The following is a 16,595-nucleotide window of genomic DNA, read 5'->3' as shown; positions in this document are numbered from 1 at the left end:
AACTGGGAAACTTTGTATATTCCATAAAAAGAGAACCAACTAAATGTCCACATTCTGAGGAAATGGCCTATAGCATTCATTCCCCTGTGGGACAGAGTTTCACAGTGGTCGTGTGAATCCTGAAGGTCCTCAGAAATGCACTTTTCTCACTTGATAAAGGTACACCCATTATTTTTCCCTGTTGCGTATTTCGGTGTGTGTTCTGAGAAAAAGGGAGGGAAGGTAGTTGGGAGGGAAACTTTTGGAAACCTAGCAAGGCTTCCTCTTGTTATTTCAGCAAGAGAACCAGTAAATTGGAGACTAAGGATTCACACAGTAAGAACTGCAAGATTTTGTGATTTTTATAAACATTTGTTGAATTGTTTTAGCATCCCAAAATTTTTTTTGTTATTCCTTTTTTGTTACCTGGAATTGATTAATGGGAAAACCTTTAAAATCAGAGAGCCATGGTACTTGTTATGTATGGGGGGCGACTCAGAAGAGGGGAGCTGGAGGGATTATACTCTACTTAACAGCCAAGATTGTGAGAGAAGAGCCCTCAACCATAGAAGGAGGCTTCCTGGTGTGATGGGAGGAATAGGCGTTTTGGGGATGACTCTTGGGCCCTTGACTTCAGTTTTCCCAGCCTGTAAAATGATGATGATGATGATAATGCCAGTTTTGAGAGTTGTTTAAAAATTAAAGTTAAGACATGAAAAGTGCCTGTTACGTGGTAGATAGTAATTAAGGTATTGTTTTTGTTATCATCCTCTTCACAAATGGGTGCAAACACAGAGATCCCAGATCTTATATTGTAAGAAACAAAGTAAAACATGGAGATCCTGTATACTTGAAAAGGGGCTCCTGACTAACCAGTAGAGGAAGTGCCTGTAGGCTTACTTTCTTTGCAGAGTTTCTAGGATTTGTTGCAGTTGGGTAGAGCATGTTACAGCAGTATAGTTAAACTGTTAAACAATATAATTTACCTGTCTCTGAACTATTATCAGTTTCGTGTAATGCAAGACCGAGCAAATATAAAATTTTGTGGTTGAGTATGAGTTCAAGGAAAGGTTCCACCATTTTGGAAACATTGCTTGGAACCTACTGCTTATGTTTAAAAAAATTGTTTTTTATGATGTTCATCCGTTCAACAAATATTTATTAGGTACCTACTATTTCAGGCACTGTTCTAGGCTCTCAAGAGTATACCAGTGGAGCAGCGAGAGAAATATCCTTGCCTTCATGGAGCTTATCTGGGAGAAATAAGGTGCATTTTCATAATGGAAAGGATTTAGATTTTTCTTATGCTGTGTATTTATGAAATCACAACATTTAAACGCAGTAATAAAAGTGTTATGTCAGGTTGTAACTAATTTTGTAGAGCACTTTGAAGCATATGCTTTCTTACTCATGTGTGTCTCCCCCGCCCCATTTCCTGCCACCCAGTGGAATGACTTGGGTGTATGGATGTATTTAATCCTCAGAAAATGTAGGTGTTCATTAGATGTTTATGATGGGAAGAAAGAGCTTGTCTTGAGGCTGGAAAGGTAGGCAGGGACCAGATCTTAAAGATAAAGGAATGAGCTAAATGCTGCAAGTATCAAGGACCCATGTACTCACTAGATTGCTAGTGGGGGAAAAAGAGGATACAAGGCATGGCATTGCCTTGTTTGCCTATGAGGTTGAAATGGAAATCAGGTTATACTGTAGCTGAAAGCATCTACGTTAAGGAAATCTGGGTGTTACCCAACATGCCTACTAATTAGCTAGGTGACTTTGCATAAATACTTGACCTCTCGGTTCATTTCCTCATCTGTAAAATGAGGTAGTTGGAATTTTCCAGTTAAAAATTCTACTTTGAAGACTTCTTATAAAATGCCTATGACAGTAATGCTTGCCAGTATAGATAAAATAAAGCTAATGATTTGCTTCTGTGGAATGAGAATCAGATTAATTGTATACTCCTAGTTAGCCAACTGGACGTTTAAAGAAAGATGTCTGCAAAACAGACATTAGTGCAAATTAATGTTGTCTGATGTTATTTGCTAAGACTGCATTGTAATTTAAAAAAGAGCAAAATATAGCCTAATATATAGTTTCCACCCTTTGCTATTGTGTAAAGGAAAAACAAGCCACAATGTTTTAGACCTTAATAAACAGTTTTAATAGTTATTTACTCTTTCTTATCTTTATTTATACAACAGTCACTTACCTTTTATTGTGCTAGATGCTAGGGATTCAGAGTCCGAAAAAGTATAGTCCCTAACTTAAGGCCCTAATTTAAAAGAGCTTAAAGAGAAATGGGAGTGATAAACAATCTTAAATTAGTTTTGTTACGTTGTGGTGGCACGGTGGAGGCACAGTACCTCAAAGAATTTTGGGGGAAGATTTCTAAGATAATGCTGGGCCTGAACTTCAGAACAGTAAGAAGCTGGGAGAAGAGAGAGTTCAGCAGCAGAAGAAAGACTGGGAGAACGGCAGGGGCGAAGCTGGAAATACAGGCAGGAACCGGTTTCTGAAGAACCTCTGTGGCAAGTCACGATTTAGGTTTTTTTTTTATTTAATTTTTTTTTATTGTGGTGGGATATATATGTATATAAAACAAAACATTTGCTATTTCAACCACTTTTACGTGTATCATTGAATTCATTATGTTTACTGCTGTTCAACCATCGCCACTGTTACCAGAATTTTCTTCACCCTAAACTGAATCTCTACCCCTTACTTAAACAGTAACTCCCCACTTACCCTTCCTCCCTGCCCCTGGTAACCACTAATAAACTTTGGTTTCTATGCATTTGCCTATTCCAGATATTTCATATAACTGGGATCATGCAATATTTGTCCTTTCGTGCCTGACTTATTTAACTCAGCATAATGTTTTCAAAAGTTCATTCATGGCGTAGCGTGAACTTCGTTTCTCTGTGACTGAGTGATATTCCATTGTATGTATATACCATTTTGTTTACCCATTGAGTCCCTACTTTCAAGGCTCTGGGGTATATACCTAGGAGTGGACTCACTGGATCGTATGGTAATTCTGTGCTTAACTCTTGGAGGAACCATCGAAATGCTTTCCATAGGGCATAGACATCATTGTACAGTCCCAGGAGCAATGGATTAGGGTTTTAGTTTCTCCACATCCTCGCCAACACTTGCTGTTTTCTGTTTTTCTGATAAAAACATCGTAGTGGGAGTGAAGTGGTATCTTGTGGTTTTGATTTACATTTTCCTAATGACTAAAGAAGTTGAGCATCTTTTCATGCACTTATAGGCCATTCGTATATTTTCTTTGGTGAAATGTCTGTTCAAATCCTTTGCTCAGTTTTTTGATTGGGTGGTTTGTCTTTTTGTCGTTGAGTTAATTTTCTGGATATTAAATACTTACTAGATATATGGTTCCCAAATATTGTCTCTCATTCTGTAGGCTGTCTCTTCACTTTGTTGATAAAGTCCTTTGATGCATAGACGATTTTAATTATGATGAAGTCCTAGTTACCTATTTTTTGTCTTTTGTTACTTTTGTTTTTGGTGTCATATTTAAGAATCTATTGTTGAAAGCTAAGTCCTGAAGCATTACCTCTGTGTTTTGTTCTAATAGTTTCATGGTTTTAGTTTTTACATTTATTTGGGTCATTAATCTATTTGGAGTTCACTTTCATATATGGTATGAGTTATATGGGCCTAACTTCATTATTTTGCATGTGGAGACCCAGTTGTCCCAGCACCATTTATTGAAGACACTATTCTTACTAGTTTTCTTTCTTTTTTTTAATTGTACCTTAAGTGAAAGTTTATAGCTCAAGTTAGTTTCTCATACAAAAATTTATACACACATTTTTATGTGACCCTAGTTGCTATTCCTATAACGTGACAGCACACTCCCCTTTCTACCCCAGGTTTCCCATGTCCATTCAACCAGCCCCTATCTCTTTTTGCCTTCTCATCTCATCTCCGGGCAGAAGCTGCCCGTTTAGTTGAGTGTACCTACTTGAACTAAGAAGCACACTCTCCTTGAGTAGCATTTTATGTCTTATAGTCCAGTCTAATCTTTGTCTGAAGAGTTGGCTTTGGGAGTAGTTCTATTTCTGGGTTAACAGAGAGTCTGGGGGCCAAGTATTCTGGGATTCTTCCAGTCTCAGTCAGACCGTTAAGTCTGGTCATTTTACTAGAATTTGAGTTCTGTACCCCATTTTTCTTCTGCTCCCTCAGGGACTGTCTGTTGTGTTATCTGTCAGGGCGGAAGACCCTATTCTTTCCCCAGTGAATGGACTTCGCGCCCTTGTCGAAAATCAGTTGACCATAGATGGGAGGGTTTATTTCTGGATTCTCAATTTTCTTCCATTCGTCTATATATCTATCCTTTTACCAGTACAAGACTGCTTTGATTACTGTAATTTTATAGTATGGGTTGAAATTGGAAAATGTGAGTCCTCCTACTTCTTCTTTTTCATAATTGCTTTGGCTATTCAGGGGTCCTTGTACCTCCATATAAGTTTCAGGGTTGGCTTTTCCATTTCTGCAGAGAAGGCTGTTGGGATTTTGATAAGAATTGCGGTGAATCTAGAGATTGCTTTGACATGTTATTGACATCTTAACAATATTAAGTCTTCCCATTCATGAACATGAAATTCTTTCTGTTTATTTAGGCCTTTAATATCTTTCAGTAATGTCTTATAGTCTTCAGTGTACAAGTCTTTCACCTCCTTGGTTAAATTTATTTCCAGGTATTTTTTTAGATGTTGCTGTAAATGGAATTGTTTTCTTAATTTTATTTCAGGTTGCTCATTGCAGGTGTATGGAAACTGAACTGATTTTTGTGTGTTGACTCTGTAACCTGAAGCTTTTCTGAATGCATTTATTAGCTCTAGAAGCTTTCTCGTGGATTTTTTTTTTTTTTTGGATTTTCTGTGTATAGGATCATGTTATCTGCGAACAGAGATAGTTTTACTTCTTCCTCCTGATTTGAATGCCTTTTGTTTCTTTTTCTTGCCTAATTGCTGTGGGTAGGACTTCTAGTGCAATACTGAATAGCAGTGGTAAGAGTGGGCATCCTTGTCTTGTTCCTGACCATTCCTGAGGGAAAGCTGTCAGTTTTTTTCCATTGAGTATGATGTTAGCTGTGGGTTTTTCATAAATGCCCTTTATCAGTTTGAGGAATTTGCCTTCTATTCCTGGTTTTTTTTGAGTGTTTTTATTATGAAGGGCTGTTGGATTATCCGATATCTTCTGTACTGATTGAGATGATGGTGTGGTTCTTTTCCTTTGCTTTGTTAATGTGGTGTATTACATTGATTGATTTTCTAATGTTGAATCGTGCTGCGTTCCTGGAATAAATCCCAGTTGGTGATGATGATAATTGTTTTAATACGCTGTTGGATTCGGTTTACTAGTATTTTATTGAGGATTTTTACGTCTATATTTTTAAGGGGTATTGGTCTGTATTTTTCCTTCTTGTAGTGTCTGTCTGGCTTAGGTATCAGAATGATACTAGCCTCATGGAGTGAATTAGGAAGTGTTCCTTCTTCTTCTGTTTTTGGGAAGAGTTTAAAAACGATTGGTGTCGTTTCTTCCCTAAATGTTTGGTAGAATTTCTCAGTGAAGCCATCTGGTCTGGAACTTTTTTGGGGGGTGGAAGTTTTTTAGTGCTGATTCAGTCTTTTTACTTGTGAATTTGTGTTTCTTTGTCAGTCAGTTTAGGTAGTTTATATGTTTCTGTGAATTTGTGCATTTTGTCTTGTAAGAGTACCTGTGTGGGGAAATGATTAAGCACTTGATTACTAACCGAAAAGTTGGTGGTTTGAGCCCAACCAGAGGCACCTCAGAAGAAAAGGCTGGTGATCAGCCTTGAAAAGCAAATTACTGTTTTACTCTGCAAGGTATGTTTGTTGGCATACAGTTCATAATATTCTGTCAGGACCGTTTTTATTTCTGAAGGGTTGGTATTAATGTCCTCACTTTCCGATTTTAATATTTTCATTTCTCTCTTTTTTCTTTTTCGGTCTGGTTGAAAGTTTGTTGATTTTATTGACCTTTTCAAAGAACCAACTTCTGATTTTGTTGATTATCTTTATTGTTTTTGCATTTTCTACTTCATTTATTTCCTCTGATTTTTATTTCTTTCTTTCTGGTAGCTTTGGGTTTAGTTTGCTCTTCTTTTTCTCAGTCCTAAGGTTGTAAAATTAGGTTACTGATATGAGATCTTTGTTGGTTTTTTAAGGTAGGTGTTTGCTGCTAGGGATTTCTCTCTGAGCACTGCCTTCTCTGCATCTCATAAATTTTGGTATCTTGTGCTTTCATTTTCATTCAGCTCTTAAGTATTTTCTGATTTCTCCCTTGACCCATTTGTTGTTTAATAGTGTGTTGTTTAATTTCTACATATTTGTATATTTTCTGGTATCCCGTTATTTCTAGTCTCATTCCATTTTGGTTAAAGACACTTTATATGATTTTAGTCTTTTAGAATTTATTGAGGCTTGTTTTGTGACCTAGAATATGGCCTGTCCTGAAGAGTGATCCATATGCACTGTAGAATTTTGTGTATTGTTCAGTTGTTTGGTGGAGTATTCTGTATATGCCTGTTAAGTCTAGTTGGCTTGTGGTGTTGTTACAGTTCTGTTTTCTTATTGATTTTCTTTCTGTGTGTTCTGTCCATGATTGAAAGGACAGCCTTGAAGCCTCCAGCTGTTATTATAGAAGAACTTTCTGTTGCTCCCTTCATTTCTGTCAGTGCTTGCTTCATATATTTTGGGACTCTGATATTAGGTGCACATGTATTTATAATTGTTATATCTTCTTGATGAATTGACACTTTTATCATTATATAATGTTCTTATAACAGGTTTTCACATAAAGTCTATTTTCTCTTATATTAATAGAGCTACCCAAGCTCTATTTTGGTTAGAGAGCTTAACACATTTTATTTGAAAGTAATTATTAATAAAAGAAGAACTTCTGTTTTGTTATTTTTGTGTGTATGATCTTATACCTTTTGTGTCCTACATTTCCTTTAATACTGCCATCACTGTGTTCAGTTGATTTTTTTGAAGTGATCCATTTCGATTCCCTTCTCTTTTCCCTTTGTGTGTATTTTTTAGATATTTTCTTTGTGGTTTCCATGAGGATTACATTTAACATCTTGAATTTATAAGAACCTATTTTAACCTGTTTAACCTATTTCTTAACAGACTGGGAAGAAAGACCTGGTGATCTGCTTCAGAAAAATCAGCCAGTGAAAACCCTGTGGATCACAGTGGTCAAATCCTGTTGTGCGTGGGCTTGACATCGGTGGGGAGCTGACTTGATGGCAGCTAACAACTACAGCAACATTTTAAGTTGATACCAACTTAACTTCAATAATATATAAAAACTCTATTATACCCCTTCTTTCTGCTCCTTTATGTAGTTGTTGTCATTAATTATGTACTCTGCATAAATTTATAATCTTTTTAAATGTTTGTCTTTTGGAATCATGTGGAACATAACTACTAAAGTTACAAACCAAAAATACCATAAAATGTCCATATATTTACCTATGGTTATTACCTTTATCAGAGATCTTTATTTTCTACATACAACCTCGAGTTATTGCCTACTGTCCTTTCAGGTCTGTTCTACCTGAAGAACTCCCTTCAGCATTTCTTATAAGGCAGATCTAGTTATCGTAAACTCAGTCTGCTTTTGTTCATCTGGGAATGTCTTAATTTTCTCCCCCCCACCACATTCCTGAAAGGCAGCTTTGCCAGATACAGAATTCTTGGCTTCTAGTTTTTTTTCTTTCAGCTTTTTAAATGTCTTTTGGCCTCCAGGGTTTGTGAAGTGAAATCAGAATTTGATCTTACTGAGGATCCCTTGCATGTGACAATTCACTTCTCACTTGCTGCTTTTGGGATTTCTTTTTATCTTTGGTTTTTGAGAGTTTGATTATAAAGTGTCTCAGTGTGGATCTTTTTTTTTATTTAGGGTTTTGTTGAGCTTCTTGAATTTGTACATTTATGTCCTTCATCAAATTTGGAAAGTTTCCTGCTAATATTTCTTCAGATATTCTTTGTCTCCCTTTCTCTGTTTTCCTTCTGGGTTTCCCATAATGCGTATGTTGGTTCACTTGATGGTATTGCATAATCCCGTTAGCTTTTGCTCAGTTTTCTTGATTCTTTTTTCTTTTTGTTCTCAAACTCAATAATTTTAATGGGTTTATCTTCTAGTTCACTGATTCTTTTTTCTGCCAGCTCACATCTGCTATTGAGTCCTTCCATTGAGTTTTTCATTTTATTGTTTTTCAGCTCTAGTAATTCTGTTTGTTTCCTTTGTATAGTGTCTTTCTCCTTGTTGATAGTCAAGTATCATTTTCCTGATTTCCTTTAGTGTTATGCTTGTGTTTTCTTTTAGTTCTTTGAGCATGTTTTATTGTTGTTTTCAAGTCTTCTATTCTGTCCATTATCCAGGCTTCCATAGGGATAATTTCTCTCCTCTTGTCTTAATTAAATGGGCCATAATTTCTAGTTTCTACATATGACTTATAATTTTTAAACCAGGACATTACAGTATTAAAATGTGTTAGTTCTGGGCATGCATGTGGCTTTTTCAATTCCTCTGTATACATAGAGCTTTTACAAGCACTAATTTCTGCAAGAAACTGTCAGGCAGTCATAGCCTTCTGTCTTTGCTCTCTGCTCCTTCCCTTGCCATGTGTGAACTCTGATTCAGGCCAGACTAAGGCCTCAGTCTTTCAGACCGCTCCTGGACAGATCAGAACAGACACACTGAACAGTCTGCCAGCAAAGTCGGCCCCGTTTATTCCGGAGCCAGAGGCTGGCTTCCTCTCTGAGAATGAGAGCCGTGGCCCTGCTCTGTTGCTGCACCAGCAGCTGCAGCCACAGTTGCCACATTGTGGGGAAGGCGGAAGGTGGAGTCGGTAGAAAAAAAATTTTTTCTTTTCATTTAAAAGCCACCCTTTTCTTGTTTCAGCATGCAGTTAGTTGCTGCATTCCTCTGCATACCTTTCATAGTTCCTACAGAGTTGATGTTACAGGTTTGTGGTTGCTTTCATCGGTGCTTCTGGACGAAGGTCAGGGTCTTAGATCTGCTTGTGCTATCGTCTTCCCAGAAAACCCACAGTTTAGTCTTAAATTTTATTCTGAAGGCTTTTGCAATCTGTTAAGGAATTTTATGCAGGGAGTAACATGATCAAGCATTTTTATACCTACCTTTACATTCCTCTTAAAAGAAAGTGATCACAAGGAAGATATTTCTGTTGTTTTCACGGTATGTTACTACTTCAGGAAATCAGTCTTTTGACATCTGAAATAAAGCCTGAGGAACAGCGTTAATTTTGTGGTTTTAGGATATCAGTAATAAGGAACTATTAGGACCTTAAAGCATTTAAATGTTCTTAGCCACATTAATGAAAACTGAAGACAGCTGAAGTTTGAGGGTATTCTGCTCTTTGAGATGAGGAGGATTTTGGTCAGCTACAAGAATTTGATTTCGTTTCATTTCTAAGGCTAGGAATTTGTTGAAGTTTAATTGATTGACTGTGAGTGTAGTTCATGTTCAGTTTCTAATGACTGAGATATCCAGTTAAACTTTATGGAGGTAGTGAATTTCCAGGGGGACAATCCCACAGAGGAACAAGTGATAAGTAAATATCTGGGAATACAGGTCCAGAGAGAGAGAAGAGTAGGAGCGGAACTTCTGCATTACTTAGAGATAGAAAACATGTGTTGATCTTCAATGTTGAAGAGCACTTTATTTGCCTAAAGCGTACTTGTACTTTACACATTTGACCCTTGGAAAAGAAGAACTCTTGCTTGTAATTGGCACGTTTTTCAACATGTATTATAACCGTTAATCGCTTAAAATTTTTTTTATTGACATGAAATTCACATACATAAAATTAACCATTTTGAAGTGACTAGCTCAGTGACGTTTAGTACATTCACAATGTCGTTCAACCACCCCCCAAGGAGACCCCATACGTAGTAAGCAGTTACTCGCCGTTAGCTCCTCCGCTGGGCCCTGGCAATCCCAAGTCTGCTTTCTGTCTCTATGGATTGTCTTTTCTGGATGTTTCGTATAAATGGAATCATAATACGGGACCTTTTGTGTCTGGCCCCTCTCTCAGCATAAATGTTTTTTGAACTTAATCCGTTTATCGGATGTAGCACGTACCAGAACTGTGTTCCTTTTTTATGGCTGCATCGCATTCCTTTGTATTGATACAGCACATTTTGTTTTATCCATTCATTAGTTGATGGACTTTTGGGTTGTTCCCACCTTTTGGCTGTTGGATGTTGGTGGTTCAGTGGTAGAATTCTTGCCTTTCGTTCAGGAGACCCAGGTTTGATTTCCAGCCGATACACCTCATGTGCATCCGCCACCTGCCTGTCAGTGGTGGCGTGCATGTTGCATGATATCGAACAGGTTTCAGTGGCACTTCCAGACTAAGATGGACTCTGGAAAAAAGCCTGGCGATCTACTTCCAAAAATCATCCAGTGAAAACCCTGTGAATCACCGTGCTTCAATCCACAGCTTACCGTGGGGATGACTCAGGACCAGGTGGCATTTTGTTCTGTCGTACTGGGGTCACCATGAGTTGGGCGCTGACTTGATGGAAGCTAACAGCAACAATTCTGCTGTGAACATTCACGTACAAGGTTTTGCTTTGGTTGGTTTTCAGTTCCTTTGTGTATGCACCTAGGAGTGGATTAGCTGGCTTAGACGATGTTTTAGTTTCCTAGTGCTGCCGTAACAGGAGTACCACAGATAGGTGACTTTAAAAAGGAGAAGTTTATTTTCTCGCAGTTCAGGAAGCTAGCAGTTTGAATTCAGGGCATTGACTATAGGGGAAGGCTCTTTCTCTGTTGGCTCAGCGGTAAGATCCTTGTGTCTTTCATCTTCTGTATCCCTGACGCTCCTCAGTTCCTTGACAGTCTTTGTGTAGCATCTGTCTTCACCCTGCATGTGTTTGCCCCTGTGTCTAATCTGTTCTTTTTATAACTCAGAAGTTATTAGGTTTAGGATTCACCTTATACTGACTTGGCCTCATTAACATAACAAAGAGAACCCAACTCCCATATGGGATTACATCCACAGGTATCGGAGTTAGGATTCCAGCACATATTTTGGGGGGACACAATTCAGTCCATAACATATGATAATTATATGTTTAACTTCTTGAGGAACCACCCATTTCTGTTCTCACCAGTGATGGATGAGGATTCCAATGTCTCCACCTCCTTACTAACATTTATTATTTTCTGCCTTTTTTGTTAAAGCCATCTTAGTGGGTGTGAAGCGGTATCTCTTTGTGATTTTGACTAATACTGTTGTGCATCTTTTCTGTGCTTGTTGACCACTTTTATGTCTTCTTTGGGGAAATGTCTGTTTACATCCTTGACCCATTTTTTAATTCGGATCCTTGCCTTTTTGTTGTTCAGTTGTAAGAGTTCAGATATTTTAGATACTAAAACTTTATCACATATATGATTTGCAACGAGTCTTGTTCTCTAGGTTGTGTTTTCATTTTCTTTATAGTGTTCTTTTTTAGTTTTGGTGAAGCCCAATTTATGTATTTTTTCCTTTTCTTGCTTCTGCTTTTGGTGTCATATATAAGAATACATTGTTAAACCTAAGGTCGTAAAGATTTAGCCCTTTTTTTTTCCTTCTAAGAGTCTTATAATTTTAACTGCCACATTTAGGTCATTGCTCCATTTTGAGTTAACATTTTTATATAATGTGAGGTATGGGTTCCATTTCATTCTTCTGCATGTGGACATCCCAGGTGGTGCAGTGTTAAGCACACGGCTGCTAACCAGAAGGTCAGTGTTCAAACCCACCAGCTGCTCCATGGGAGAAAAGACTGGTGATCTGCTCCGTTAAGATTTACAATTTAGGGAACCCTCTGGGGTGGTTATACTCTGCCCTGTAGGGTTGTTATGAGTTGGAATCGACTCAATGGCATGCAATGATAACAACCATCCAGTTGTCCAGCATCATTTGCTGAAGACATTATTATTTCCCCTTTGAATGGTCTTGGCACCGTTGTCAAAAATCAGTTGACCGTAGATGTCTGAGCTTATTTGTGGACTCTCAATTCCAGAGTATTTTGTTGAAGTTTTTTTATGTCTGTATTTATAAGTGATATTGGTCTGTAGTTTTCTTGTGGTGTATTTGTTTGGATATATGTTTATCCTATGTAAGTACCACACTGTTTTGATTACTGTAGCTTTGTACTAAGTTTTGAAATTGGGAAGCTTGAATTCTACTTTGTCATAATTGTTTTGGCTCTTTAGAACCCTTGCGATTCCATATGAATTTGAGGATTATCTTTTCCATTTCTGTAAAAAAGGCTATTGGGATTGCGTTGAATCTATATCACTTTAGGCAGTATTGGTATCTTACAGTATTAAGTCTTCCAATCCATGAACACAGGATGTCTTTCCACTTCCAAAAAAATACCCAAACCTGTTGCCATTGAGTCGATTCTGACTCATAGCAACCCTATAAATCAGAGTAGAACTGCCCCATAGGGCTTCCAAGGAGTGGCTGGTGGATTCAGACTACCAACCTTTTGGTTAGTAGCTGAGCACTTAACCACTGTGCCATCAGGGCTCCTCCACTCACTTAGGTCCACTTTAATTTCTTTCAGCAATGGTTTGTAGTTTTCAATGTACAAGGTTTTCAACTTTTTGGTTGAATTTATTACTAAGTATTTTATTTTTTTGGATGCTATTGTTCATTGCGGGTGTGTAGAAACAGAACTGATGTTCGCGTATAACATAAATTGCTTTGAATAGTCATTTACTTTGTTTTCTCACCTATATGACCTGAATCATATAGAAAAATAAGAAAGTGGAAGGTGGGACACTAAAGAATTTTATCTGAGTATGAATAGGTACGGGGTGTCCTTTTAGCATAGGGTTCAGCGATTATCTGACTTAACTGTACTTGAACTTTTTCATTCCTGATGCCGCGTTACATATACTTGTTCATTATAAAAGAAGATAGAACATTTCATTTTCTTTAAACTTGGAGAAAGGTGCCAATACGTAATCCATTTTAGAAGTTAACTTTTTTGTGTGACTTAATTCTGAAGTTAAGGAGACAGTCTCAAGGATATAACCCATATATCATTGAGTATAGTTCAGAGGTCCATGAATAATAAAGAAGAATGGCATGGAAGCTGATTTGAACATATAAATTATCATTGATATACATTGGTTTGAAGCCCTGGTAGCATAGTGGTTAAGTGCTGCAGCTGCTAACCGAAGGGTCGGCAGTTCGAATCCACCAGGCGCTCCTTGGAAACTCTATGGGGCAGTTCTACTCTGTCCTATAGGGTCGCTATGAGTTGGAATCGACTCGACGGCAGTGCGTTTAGTGGGTTTTATACATTGGTTTATCTTGCCTAATTTTCCCTGGAAGCAGTTTCCAAATACTTAGCCTTAACATTTCATTATGAATAAACATAAAAAATTGCAACGTCATAAGAAAGTAAGTCAAGAAATACAAACTTATACAGTAGAATGGACCAGAAAGAAGGGGCTCTGGTGATACAGACCCATATTTCAATCCGAGCTCCAATGTGTCAGAGGTGTCTGTCCTTGGGCAAGTTAAGAAAAATAAGAGCGAATACTTACGCTTTTTCTATGTTGGGCGCTGCTGCAAACACTTGATCTAAGTCTTAGTTTCCTTATCTTTATGGAAAGATATTGGAACCTATTGTTAGTTGCCGTTGCATCAGTTCCACACCTATGTTAATTTCCTAGGACCTCCGTAATAAACTACCACAAACCAGATGTCTTAAAACAATAGAAATGTATTTTCTCACAGTTCTGGACGGAGCCTGGAAGTCTGAAATCAGGGTGCTGCAGGGCCATGCTCCCTCTTAAGGTCCTAAGGCAGAATCTTTCCTTGCCTCTCCTAGCTTCTGGTAGCTGCCAGAAATTTTTGGCATTCCTGGGCTTGAAGCTGCATCAGTCCAGTCTCTGTCTCATTATCACCTGACCTTCTTCCCTCTGTCGCCTGTGCATCTCCAAATCTCCCTTTCCTTATAAGGATACCAGTCATTAGACCCAGCGTTACCTCATCTTAACTTGGTCACATCTGCAAACTGAAAGGTTGTTGGTTCGAACCCTATCAGTGGCTCTGAGAGAAAAAGACCTGGCAATCTGCTCCCGTGAAGACTGCAGCTTAGGAAACCCTATGGAGCAGTTCCACTCTGTCACATGGGGCCGCTATAAGTTGGAATTGACTAGACCCTAACAACAAAAACAACAATAATATATGAAGATTAGAGGTTAATAAGGATAGCATGAACTTAAGTCAGTAAATGATGGAACCAGGATTGGAACTCTGATCTCAATACTATAGCTCTCCTTCACAGTCTTTGCAATTCAGCTTTAAAAGGTAAAGTCAATATATCAGGTTCTGAGAGAAACCAGAGCAGGTTTTTATCTAGTAAGTTTTCAGTCATCTGCACTAGTGATATTTAGATAAACCCCAAATAACTTATTTTGAACTTGTGGAAGGCATTATATGATTAAAATAAAACAATATATATATTTTTAATTTTGGAATAATTGCAAAGTTACAGAAAAGTTGTAAGAATAGTACAAAGAACTTCTTTTTTTTCCTTTTCCTGAATCATTGGGAGTAAATTGCCAACTTGATGTTCTGTAACTCCTAACACTTTAGTGTAAGGTTCTTATGAATGAAGATATTCTCCTTGGAGAAACGGCTGGTATCATGGCAGGGGCAGGAAAAGTACAAGGTGGGACAGCAAAATCTTGTGCCAGAAAACAGGTGCTCAAGAATGACAGGGACATGTCAAAAACACACAGAAGCTAGCTTGAATGAGTCCCAGATGGCTAGATTAGGAACAACTTGACCATCTAGATGATAATTGCGGTGACATTATAACCTATTGAATAAAGAAGTAATTTCTTCTACTTTTGCCATACTTATATAAATAAATGAATGAATAAATAGACAATTTGATGAGAAATGGGATGACGACTGTGGAAGACAGAAAAATGGCCCCCAAAGATGTCCAGGCCCTAGTCCCTGGAACTGGTGAATATGCTACTTTACGTGGCAAAACGGACTTTACAGATATGATTAAGTGAGGACCTTTTGATGGAGAGATGACCCTGGATTATCCAGGGGCCTAATGTAATCATAAGGGTTCTTAAAAGTGGAAGAGGGAGGCAGAGAAGGAGGTTGGAATGATGTGATATGAGAAGGAAGCAATCTGCCCTTACTGGCTTTGGAGATGGAGGAAGGGAACCGCGAGCCAGGAATGTGGACAGCCTCTGGATGCTGGAAGAGACAAGGACGCCGATTCTCCCTTAGAGCTCCCAGAAAGGAACACAGGCCTACTCACCCCTTGATTTTGACCAGTGAGGAGGTCTGTGCCAGGCTTGAACAACGAGATAATAAATTTGTGTTGCTTTAAGCCACTAAGTTTATGGTTATTTGTTATAGTATAGCAGCAGTAGAAACCAGTTACATAGTTTCAAAGTGCTCTCCCAACAAAATACTATTAATTACAAAGGGGAAATGAGTAACTTTACAGTGGAGAAACCTAGCAGACACCGTCTTAAACAATAAATTGAAATCTTAGCCCACCTGATAGGGTACACGGGAAAAATGCTGTGTCGCTTCTCAGATATTCATGCCAAAGATGTGAAACCTGAATCTTCTCCTGAAGAAATGGAAGGCAAACATACACTGAGGGAGGTTCTACGAAACATCGGGCCTATAATCTTCTAAAGTGTCAAGGTCGTTGGAGAACAAGAAACTGTTCCAGATTAAAGGAGACTGAAAGACGTGACGACTAAAGCGGTAGCGATTCTCAGCGGAATCTTTCTGAAATAAAAGGCTTAAAGAGGTAATTGGCAAAAAACCGAACGCACTTTGAAGGTTAGATGGTGGTTATATATCAATATCAGTTTTATGATTTTGGTGGATGCATTATGATTGTGATTATGTTCATGGATTGGAAGATACAGTATTGTTAAGATGTCAGTTCTTCCCAGTTGTATCTGCAGATTCAGTACAGTCCCAGTCTAAATCCCGGCAGGATTCTCCGTAGATGTAGACAAGTTATGGAAAGGGAAAGGAACTGGAATAGTTGCAATCATTTTGAAAAAGGTGAACGAAGTTGGAGGAATCACACTACCTGACTTTGAGATATACTGTAAAGCTACAAAAATTAAATAGTATGGTTTAGGTGAAAGCGAATAAACCCAAAAAAAACCCACTGCCATTGAGTTGATTCTGACTATAGGACAGAGTAGAACTGCCCCAGACGGTATCCAAGGCTATAAATCTTTACGGAAGTAGGCTGCCGCATCCTTCTCCCATGGAGCAGCTGGTGGGTTCAAACTGCTGACCTTTTGGTTAGCAGCCAAGAGTTTAGCCACTGTGCCACTGGGCTCCTTGGAACAAGATAGGATCCCAAAAAAAGGATGCACATAAATAAAGTCAATTAATTTTTAATAAAGCCTCAGAAAGGGCACTCCGATAGTTGCTGTGACTTACTTGGTAAAATAATAGCTATTTCATTGGGAGGAAGATAAAGCAGTGGTCGTGCTCCAGTTCTCCCTCTGAG

At 38.2% G+C, this 16,595-nt stretch overlaps 1 protein-coding gene across 3 annotated transcripts in view; it reads left to right on the top strand.

The window, feature by feature from the left end:
• RNF13 (ring finger protein 13) overlaps positions 1-16,595 on the top strand; it is a 125,427-nt gene that overhangs the window by 3,898 nt on the left and 104,934 nt on the right. The window lies entirely within an intron of this gene.

The sequence above is a fragment of the Elephas maximus genome, chromosome 23, assembly GCF_024166365.1.
Source record: "Elephas maximus indicus isolate mEleMax1 chromosome 23, mEleMax1 primary haplotype, whole genome shotgun sequence".
Lineage (NCBI taxonomy): Eukaryota > Metazoa > Chordata > Mammalia > Proboscidea > Elephantidae > Elephas > Elephas maximus.
This window is presented reverse-complemented; position numbering and strand designations above follow the sequence as displayed.